The following is an 11,878-nucleotide window of genomic DNA, read 5'->3' on the forward strand; positions in this document are numbered from 1 at the left end:
CACCACGCTCCCTCTGAAGACTCTCGGGCAGGATCCTTCCTTGCCTCTTCATAGCTTCTGGGGGTTGCCAGCAATCCTTGGCCTCCCTTGGCTCATAGATCGATCACTTTAATCTCAGCCTCTGTATTTAGGGCTCACCCTAATTTGGTATGACTTCATCGTAACTTGATCACATCTGCAAAGACCCTATTTCCAAACAAGGTCACACTCACAGGTCTGGGTGGATAAGAATTTTGTGGGGATACTGATAGGTCACTTAGCTTAATGTTTTCAAGATCTACATTGCAACATACATCTGTATTTCATTCTTTTTCATGCTGAATAATGTGTGCTATTGATTTTAGAAGGTGATTTCAGGAGATGGCAGGACGTATTAAATGGCCAATGTGATTGTAAACTGGAGAAGTGGCAGGAAAAATGGAGAGGAGAGGATGCTTTAAAAACTTCTTGTGAATTAAAATCAATAGGCTTTGGTGACTGTGTAAGAAGGATGAGGGGGAGAAAAGAGTCAAAGCTAATATAACAAGAAAACACAAAAAGGAAAGTGTTTTGAAGAAACAGAGATAAGTTTTTTTTTCTGCACAGAAATGGTCTGAGATGCTTGAGGAATGGACGTGTCCATATAAGGCCTGGAGCTCCCCAGAGAGACCTGGGCTATCAGTTCAGCTTTAGAAATCATCTTCCTAAGAGGTAGTAATGGACATATTAAAGCAATGATATTGCTAAGGGAGAATGGATAGGATGAGGAGATCAGAGGGCCAGCAAAGGAAAGGAAGCAACAAAGGGGCCTGAGAAATAGTGACTAAAGAAGCAGGAGACCTGGAAGAGATCAATGTCTCAAAAATCTTTCACTGAATTGTACCCTAAGATGATAATAATAGCAATAATAATGATAGTACGTTCATTTTATAGTACTTCCTATATACCAGTCATGATTCGAAGGCCTTTACCTATCTTAAGTCATTTAATACTCACACAACCCTATTAAGTAAATACTACCTCAATTTTACAGAAAGGAAAATGAAGACATAGAAAAGTAAAATCACCAATCCCAATCAGGGCAGAAATTCAAAGGCAGGAAACAGCACTGCTTAGTCAATACCATCTAACACTTACGTAGCTCTACCCTGTGTGCCGACATTTTTCTAAGCATCTTACATCCATTAATTCACATAATCCTCACTATAACTTTTTGAGGTAAGTGCTAAAATTATTATCTCCATTTTCTTGAGGACACTGAAATACAGAAAGGTTATAAAAACCACCAAAATAATACAACTACAAAGCTGGATGGGCAGAATTCACCATAGGCTCTCCGGGTCCAGATGGGGCTCAAGTTTAACTCAAAAAGTATGATGCCCACAAAAGCATTCTCTGTCTTAGAAGGATACTTCTAAGTGTGTTCCACTCACACTAGAACACTGTCTCTGAAGCTCTCCTTTCCAAAGCAGATTGCGACTTCTGGCTAGTTAAACCAGACTCAGAAGAAATTTTGATTCATTTACAGGTTATTCACAAGCTTCATTCCTGAGCAGATAAGAAATCGATAATTTGGGTTTGTCTGAAGGCATTTGGGAATTCCCCCCAGGGTAACTTCCTGGAGTATGTCAGAAAACCACCCACCTAACTTTGTTAATGACTAGTGTTCTGTGTGGTAAAGCAAAGAGGGCAAGAAACCAGCTGGGTCTGAGAAATAAATATTGCTCAAGTTTAGACAGCCCCTAGTTCCTGGATGGTTTTTTGTTTTAACTTTTAAGTTTTGACTCAGACATTTAGTGATGATTAGCTGATACAGTTTATTTTACCATTACATGTGATAATGCTGTATTTTGTGGGCATCCTGTTTTAAATTTAATGCTATCACATTTTTATAATTCTTGCTTATTTTGTATAGTCATGTGTGTGGTAGTACTTTCAATAATTTGATAAAAATTCTGTTGGGATCCTTAATTCTTAATTCTGTCTGGGATCCAGTTGGTTAACTGCCTCTTTTAAAGATGATTTTGGAGGCATAAAAATAGCAAACAGATTTCTTTTCAATAATTAAAATTCATGTGTATAAGACATTCAATGGGAGAGACACACACTTTTAAAAAAATATATAGCATTAATTGATTCTACCAATATTTTTTTAGGCATGGAGGAGGAAGTTGTAAAGAAGACAGATAAGATTCTTGACCTCAGAATGTTTACACTCTAGTAAGAGAAACAAACAAATAAATATATAATTAAATATCAAGTGATTATAAGTTCTATAAAAATAAATTAATCAGGGAAAGGAGATAGAGTAATGGAAGGCAAATGGGAATTTGAAATAGGGATTTATAGAAGACCTCTCTGAAGTGTTATTCTTAGTGTGATAGAAAGTTACAAGGAACAATTGTCACCTCAATAAATTTAATTTAAAAAAAAAAGAGATTGTGGTGCATATATGCAGTGGAATATTACTCAGCCATAAAAAGAATGAAATCTTATCATTTGCAACAACATGGATGGACCTAGGGGGTATTATGTTAAGTGAAATAAGTCAGACAGAGAAAGATATATCATATGATCTTATTTACATGTGGAATCTAAAGAACAAAATAAATGAACAAACAAAATAGAAACAGTCTCATAGATACAGAGAACAAACTGATGTTTGCCAGAGGAGAGGGGAGTTGGGGGCTGGGGTGAAAAAGGTGAAAGGATTAAGAAATACAAACTGGTAGTTACAATATAGTCATGGGGATGTAAAGTACAGCATAGAGAATATAATAGTCAATAATGTTGTAACAACTATGTGCAGTGCTAGGTGGGTACTAGACTAGTTAGGGAATCACTGCACAAATTATATAAATATCTAACCACTATATTATACACCTGAAACTAATGGAAAATAGTACTGAATGTTAACTGTAACTGAAAATAATAAATAATTTTAAAAAAGAAAAAAAAAGAAAGTTACAAGGATTTAGTTTCCTATTTTAAAAGGTCATTCTGGCTGTAAAGAAACAAGACAGCAGGAGAGCAAGAGTAGAATCAGCAACACCAATTAAGAGTCCATTACAACATTCTAGGTGCTCAACCCTGCCTGTATATTAGAATCCTCTGGAGATGATTCTAGCCAGCCCCAATCTAAACCAATTATATCCAAACCTCTAGGAGAAGGGTCCAGGAGTTGGTATTTCTCAACGCTCTTGTGGTAATTTCAATATGTAACCAGGGTTGGAAATAATTGTGGAAGAAATATGTCAGGGATAGGTGTAGGCACTTATCTATATCCAGTAGAAAAATCTAAAGAACAAAAATGTTGAGGTTAATCTACTAAAACAAAAATAGATTCTTATCTGGATCTATTTTCTTCTTTAAGAAATGTGGTTGGATCAGAGAACAAAGATCTTTAAACAAAGAGGGGGGAAAATCAGGAAATTATGAACATAGGTATCAGCGAAGAAGCATTAACCAATATAATACCAAGAAGTAATGGTTAATGAAATGTTTGTATCATGGTTATTTCTTTAAATATTCTAATATGTAGCCCAGGTTTGAAATGATAGGAGGGGGATCTAGGAGGCTAGGTCTAGAGCAGTTATCCTTCGAGGTAGCTAGGAACCACGTTCAGGAGGTATATACAGAGGGTGCAAAAAAATGAATATGGGCTGGCCCGGTGGCTCAGGCGGTTAGAGCTCCGTGCTCCTGTCTCCGAAGGCTGCCGGTTCGATTCCCACATGGGCCAGTGGGCTCTCAACCACAAGGTTGCCAGTTCAATTCCTCGAGTCCCACAAGGGCTGGTGGGCTGCGCCCCCTACAACTAGCAACGGCAAGTGGATCTGGAGCTGAGCTGCGCCCTCCACAACTAAGACTGAAAGGACAACAACTTGACTTAGAAAAAATCCTGGAAGTACACACTGTTTCCCCAATAAAGTCCTATACCCCTTCCCCAATAAAAAAAAAAAAATGAATACACATTGTAAGAAAGGAAAACCGTAATTAAAAAACTGTAAACTTGTGTTAGACAGCCAACAGTGACTGCCACAAATCCGTGCTATCTTTATAAAAAACCTGCCAAGTTAGTATTGCTGTTTATCACCACTTACAAATGAGGAACTAAGACTTAGAGAAGTTATGAAAATTGATCAAGGTCAAACAACTGAAAGATGATAGAACCAGGAGTCAGATGAGGTCGTCTGTCTCCAGAGTCTACCCTCTTCTCAGCCACTCCACTACTGTATGGACATAAGTCTCAGATTTAACATCATACCTTCTAGTGTGAGTGATCATTCACATAACTTCCTACCGTTCTCACGGGTGACACATTGTTTATTATAATAGACAAAGTATTACCTAAAAATTCAATAAATATTTGCTATTCCTCTTGTATTTTCTTATTTAACCAATAATCATTACCTCAAATTTGTAAAGGTACTCTTTCAAAGAATTCTAAGTAATTTCATACATATTTTCATACCTGTGATTTTTTCATAAATCCTGTGAAAAATAGACAGAGATAAGTAAGATATCTTGCGTTTGATAACTGGGAATACTAGATCAAGATTGTGTCAAAGAGATCTGAGACCTAAACTCAGATTTGCATAGGGCCAGGCCATTCTCACTTCATTAGACACCTACAGAAAAATCTAAACCAGTGTTTCCTACATAGAAAAAGCTTAAAACTTTAAAGTTGAGCATATAAATAGATCCTAATTTTTTTCTTAACTATGATCTCTGAAGTACTATATTTTGTGAAAGCTAGTCACATTGGTTACTTAAAATTTTGACTCATTTATGGCTCTATTTATTATAATGTGTTACACAAGTAATTATAAATTCTATGCAGGAAATGAATTGTACACTTTGTTGTTGTTGCTTGAAAGAAATTAAAAGCTCACTGATATCATTTATGCAAAGTATTTTTTCTGTTGGAATTAATCTTTTCTTTTGTTTCTTATAATGAAATTAAATAATTTTCTTCCCTAATAATTTTTTTTATTATAATAGGCAACCTTCATTTTTTAAATTTTGATAGTGTTTTGTAAATAAACAAAATTGAGATGATTATTCCCCTTTAGTAGATTTCTTGTTTACGTACAATTCAAATAGCTTTATTTTTCAGTGTTGCAAGGATATGGAAGATGTCATTTAATTCTAGAAAATGAATTTATTCCATCATTGCTGCCATTCAATGCTCACAAAACAGTTGTTATGAACTTATGGAAAATGGTCTCTTGTACATATTTTTATTTTTAAAAAGTTTACATTTATTTATATGTAACAGTAATTTAAGCTAACTCTAACCTGCATGTTATTTGGTTAAGCTATATTTGGAATTGTCACAATGAAATAGACAGGTGGTATAGATGGAATTTTTTTGCCCTCCAAGAAAAATTTCAGAAATGTATCTCTCATATTTTGTTATTTGGAGAATAAACAGATCCTCACATGGGGGCTATTTGAATGGTATTTATTATATTTTGAGAAAGAAGCAGCTGTCTATTTGTTGTGACCTTGCTTTATGGCAATGTCTTTTCTTATGTTGTACAAATCTGTAATACACCATGTACATATCACATTATATGTTCACCCCAGACCTATGTGAGTCACTAATATGTGATGAGCTAAAGAATAGATTTTCTGGAGCTTCATAGTTTATGGTGAGTGTTATGAGCAGATAAACTGAAGGCAACATGGCAACAAAGAAAGCATATTTAAGGTGGAAATGGAATTACCATTGAGCACCTACAATATGTAGTGTCTATTTCATGCTATTTTATTTAAGTTGGAAAATCACCCTGAGAATTATGTGTCAGCCCAATTTTGCTTGAGCAAACTGAGTCTCGGAAAGTTTTAGTACCTTGACCAGAATCACTAAGTCTAAGCTTGGATTTGAACACAGATCTCTTTTGTTTCACAGCTATCCAAATATTGTCTAACACCAAAATAGGGTTTGAGGAATGCAGAGAAGGAATATTTACTCATATGTTATAAATGTATTTATTACAGTTTAAAATCTCATGTGTTGGAGTATAGTCATTTTATCAAATTCTCCTTTTTTAGAAAGCAAAAATGAACTATTATTTGATGGTTGAAGGTACATAAAAGGTCATGTTAAACTCAATTAATGTGTTAATGGGAGTGGCCTGAAGAGTCAGACTGCAGGACCAACCTGGTGGTATGTAGTAAAGAATGCAATAGAGTAATAGTCATGGGGATGTGAAATACAGTATAGGGAATATAATCAATAATGTTTTGTAAAGATCATGTATGGTGCCAGATGGGTACTGGAATTATCAGGGGGGATCACTTCTTAGATTGTGTAGATGCCTGACCACTCCGCAATACACCAAAGCTGATGTAGAATAATATTGAATGTCATCTATAACTAGGTAGGTAGGTAGATAGATAGATAGATAGATAGATAGATAGATAGATATTCACAGGGAATATAGTTAATTGTATTGTAACAATTATATATGATGTCAGATGGGTAGTAGACTTTGGGGGGTTATCACTTTGTGAGGTGTGTAAATGTCTAATCATTATAATGTCTTGTACACTTGAAACTAATACTATAAAAATGAAGTTAATTTTTTTTTGAAAAAAGAATGCAACAGAGGAAAGTGATTGGACCAAGGGAGCATGGAGGTGATGGCGGTGGTGGAAGAATGATGAGGTGAAAGGCTAAGGAGGAAAATGTCCTAACTGTAGGAAAATCCCAAGAATGGCCCAAACTTGAATTAGGAGTTAGCAACAGTGGGTGGAAGAGGGTGGTGAATTTAATCCAGTGGGCAAAACACAACAAAAGGCAAGTAGAGACAAGAGATGTCCCTCAAGGACAGAACAACAGAATGGTGGCAGCTTCTTCTAATCTGGCAGGTGTGTCCCAACAAATCAGAGGGTCAATAACCCTGCAAAGTGCCCCTCCATTTTTGATCCCCTGCTGCACACATCACTTCTTCTTGTCACCCTGCTGTGCTCATCTCACACCACTCTCCTCTTGCTAGTTTCTCTCCTGGCTTTTCTTTACATGCATAGATTCTTTTCTGACATAAGTCCTTTGTTGTATCTGTCCCTTCTGTCTCAAATGCTTTCCTCAAGATATCCACTAAACTAATTTTTCACCTCTTTCATGTTTTTGCTTAAATTTTAACTTCTTCCTAAGGTTTATCATGACCATGCTGTTTTTATTGATGTATCAGGTGTGATAAAAAAAACTACAGTGAATGTTTACATTTAAAAAATTATGGTAAAAGACACATTGCCACTAATCCTCCCCAAAATACTCCTCCTTGCTTTGATCACACTTATCCCATCCTCCTTGCCACTTTCTGAAGCAGTTCTGGAAGTCCTCTTTCATGAGTGTCTTTACTTCATCCTCTATCATGACAACACTCCGTATCACACATCATTTCTGGTACGGCAATTTCTGTCAAATGAAAACATTACGGTGTGTCCTCATCCACTTTATTCACCGGATCTGGCACCATGTGACTTCTGGTTCTTCCTCAAAGTCAAAATGACCACGAAAGGTAAACATTTTGAATTGATTCAGGACATTAAGGCAGCCAGCCACAACAGTGCAACTAAAGACACTCATGAAAGAGAACTTCCAGAACTGCTTCAGAAAGTGGCAAGAATGAGGAGATATGTATTTGAAGCAAGAGGGAGTAGTATGAGGGGATTAATCCAATGTCTCTTTTACTGTAATCAATTTTTAAAATTTAAACATTCACCCTATTTTGTGATCACACCTCATAATTAACATATAACATTGTATTAGTTTTATGGTCATAAGATAATAATTTCATATACTTGTATGTGTATATTAAGAAATAATACCATGTTTCCCTGAAAAGAAGACCTAACAGGAAAATAAGCCCTAGCATGATTTTTCAGGATGACATCCCCTGAACATAAGCCCTAATGCATCTTTTGGAGCAAACCTTAATATATAAGACCCGGTCTTATTTTCAGGGAAACACAGTACTACAATAAGTTTAGGTACCATCCAATACCACACATAATTGCAGTATTTTTAAATGATGATAATTTTTAAGATCTACTGTCTTTGAACTTTCAAACATACATTACAGTATTGTCAACTATAGTAATCATGCTGGACATTACATGCACACCCTATTTAATACTTCAACCTGCTCCTTCACCCTCTGACATGCTTTACCCCACTCTGTTTTGTTTTATTCCATAGCAGTTACCATCTTCTAATATACTACAGTATGTTATTTTCTTATTTACTGTGTTTGTCTCCTACTTGAGTAGAAGCTCCTACACCAGGCATTTGTTTTATTCCATGACATATCTTAAGAACCTAGAATAATGCTCCAGGCAAGCTGACTGAAGCTTATGCCACATATGTCATCCCTGAAACTGTGCCTATAAGCTAGTGAAACATGCCCAACATCAATAAAAAAATGACAGAGCAGTCATTCCTAGGGGTCTATTGCTATTCTTCTTTAGCTAACTCTCACTACCCGCTTCCCACCTTGTAGAACCTGAATCTTGTGCTGCTCATGTCTCCTAACCGCCCCCCCAAGTTTCTCATATGTCCTCACAGACAAGTTTGGTCAGCTATGGCACTGGTTCAACCATTTTTTCTTCCCATTCTAGTTGTCTTCTTCTGAGTGCTGCTGAGTGTCGCGACTTCTACTGGTTATTCCATATCTTGTGGGCAAAGCTGTTGCTTTCATGAGAATCACAGCACCCACCCCACCACTGGCTTTCCCACTGAGTGCACCACTGAGTCACTGAAGACTTGGTGATTACAGACATGTAAAAACAGGCAAGAATACTTCTATTGTGTAATGCTCTGTTGGAAGGGGACTCCCAAATATTTCCTTACTTGTAGAGCTTTGCCAAGCACCATGTCCTATTGAAAGAAACTGTTCTATTCTTCCAATCACTGCTGCCTTCCAGCTACTTAGTATTTTAAAAATCATTTATTGATTGATCAGCCCCAGCTCAACTGCTGTTGGTATAAGCATCTTTTAAATTCTAAAAAGTCTTGAAAGATAAATGTTATTCTTCCCAATTTCCTAGATAAGGAACACAAGGTCAGAGAGTTTAGATGCATCCCAAGGGTTGTATAACTGGGAGCCACGTGGTGGGATCAAAATCTTACCCACTGGACCCTGGAGCCCATGTTGATGCTGCAACTGGATCCATTTGCCCTGCTGGTCATTCCACCTTCCAGCTGATATGACTGTGGGCTGATAACATGGTGCATTGCTCTCTCCTGGGAGACTATGATTCCTCCCATCACTGCCAGCAGATCTTGGCCAATGACTGAATTATAGGAGTTACAGAAGGCTGACCATTTGCTTCAAGGTGAGGTTAATTCTGCAGTGCAGTTGGTGCTCCAAAGCCTCCTTGTGGGAGCAAAGTGACATTGTCTCCATGGGAGCCACGTTCTTGCTTCTCTGACCTATCCTATGTCTTCCACTTTGGGAAGTTAACCTCCGTAAAATCATCTCAGGCTGTTCTTGGAAACCTAACCTAAGCCAGTCCCCTAATCCCATTTTCTAATCACCACAATACATTGCCTTCTTTTTTTATTGGACCAAGACAATTTTCTCAGTTCTCTCTTTCCTTAGTATAAATTCTCCCCAGAAGTTTCTTCGATTGCTCATGTAAATGGGTAGGACAGTAGACAGAATCCCCATGATGAATGCATCTTGTGATCAGGCTCAGTTGCTCTTATACTATGTTCTTTACACTGAGAGTATTTTAAAGCCAAACATAATAAGTTTTTGTAATCAGCCGTGTGAACTGCTAGCCCAGGGACGTCCAGTGGAAACTTAACAATGCATTTCTTTGGGAAGAATTAAGATAAATATTTTGCTTATTTTTTTCTGTTAATGAAAATTCCATCACTAAAATCAAAATTGGAATAGTTTCGGATAACAGAAAACTATTATCCTAGAAGAGAATACATTTTCTCTATTTCAGATTATTAGGGGGTTTTTGCCTTTAGCTTTTCAGGTGCCTGTTAAGCACTGAAAGTAAAATAGTTTTTGTGAAGCAGATTGCATGTACATCCAGGATTTTAAAATGCATATATAGTAACAAGGATCAATGTCTGACGAGGAATTGTAAATACTAAAGAATAGTGAGCTACAAAATAATTTGGCTAGGTGGTTCTCATGAAGGACTTCATTTTCCCAAGCACACGTGATTGTACTACCATTGGCTGTCTAAAATGTATATCTTAATCATTACAAATCACTTCTGTGTAATCAATCCACACAAAGCATTCCAAAGGAGGTCCTTTTTGATTACAGATTGCTTGCTTTTACTTCAAGGTCAGGGAAGCTGGTAGAATTTGTAATGAATGGTGTAACTGTTGAATGTTTAAGCAAACAATCTATTTGGGGATGAATAGTATAATTCATTCCACCCCATCACAAAGAGTTCAATGAAATGATAAATAGCTATTTGAAAAAGAGGAACAAGTATATGTAACTTATTAACATTAGAAAAATACCTTTGACAAAGTTTCCTTCTCCTGGCTGTGCCCCACCAATCCCACGCATACCTCAACACACACACACACACACACACACACACACACACACACACACAAGAAACTATTTCTTAAGACACACTTTAGAGTTGGAGAAAAAGTTTTGTTTTATTTAAAACCTAACTTAGAAACCAATGACAAAGAATTGGGACAGTTACTTATTTAAAAAGAAAAATTTGGTGGCTGGCTCTCTCAGTAAGAAGTATTGATGTTAATTTAAAATATTTATAAGTCAAGCCTTATAGTTTACAATCACAAAACAAATGTTTTCTGAACTTATGCAAAATCCATGATCCAGGTTTTCCATTCTAGATATTTCTAAAAGAGCTGCAAAATCCAAATGTTCCTTGAGAATAGAATGGATAAATGTATCAATAATATGTATACAATGGGATACTATAAAGCAACGAAAATTAGTGGACTACTTTTACGTACAGTAATGTGGATAAATCCCACAAACAAAATTTGAGTGAAAGAAGCCAGACGCTAAAGAGAAAATACTGGAGAGTTCTCCTTACATGAAATTCAAAAGCAGACAATCAAATCTATGGTGGTAGAAGTCAGAATAGTTTCTTTGGGGAGGAGGTAAGATTGAGAGGTGACAAAAGGGAGGCTTTTGTTTTACTAGTGTGCTCTGTTTCTTGATCTAGTGGTAATTCATTGGGTGTATTCCTTTTGTGAAACTTCATCAAGCTGTATGCGTATTAATTGTATACTGTTCTGTATGAATATTAAATTTCAAAAAATTTGACTTAAAAAAACACACATTGCCATAAATGGGTGTAAAAATTCCAGTTACCTAAAATGCATGGTTGTCATATTGTGTGATTAATAAGTCGGAATTTTCATAGTAAGCACAATAGGAATCCTAGATATTGAAACTTATGTTGTGCACACCAAATTAAATCTGTATAGAGAAAGTCTGAAAATATGGAGAGGCAGTCATATCCCAGTTCTCTTCCCCAAGCAAAATAATTCTAGATCATCACTTTTTGAGAGCAAGAGCTGGGCAATAAATGAGCCAATCACAAACCCAAATGTGCATTATTCTGGGGTTTTATAACATATGTGAAGAACTCAGTGTAGATCTGGTATACAATAAGCACTCCATGAAGACACTGTTAATTTTTTTTTTTTTTGGTGCTTGCATCACACCGCAGACTTATTTTGAGTTTGCTAATGACTAAAACATTCAAGGCCATTTCACAAATGATACCACTACGAACGTCATGCTTGTGCAACTTTCGGACCAATGTAGTAATTCCTGTATTATTTTAACCTGGTAGAATTGTTTAGTGTCCATTCTGTTGCGATCTTTATGGGTTGGGATTCACTATTCTTCATTCTCAGCACTGATGG

Source organism: Rhinolophus hipposideros (assembly GCF_964194185.1).
Source record: "Rhinolophus hipposideros genome assembly, chromosome: 25".
Classification (NCBI taxonomy): domain Eukaryota; kingdom Metazoa; phylum Chordata; class Mammalia; order Chiroptera; family Rhinolophidae; genus Rhinolophus; species Rhinolophus hipposideros.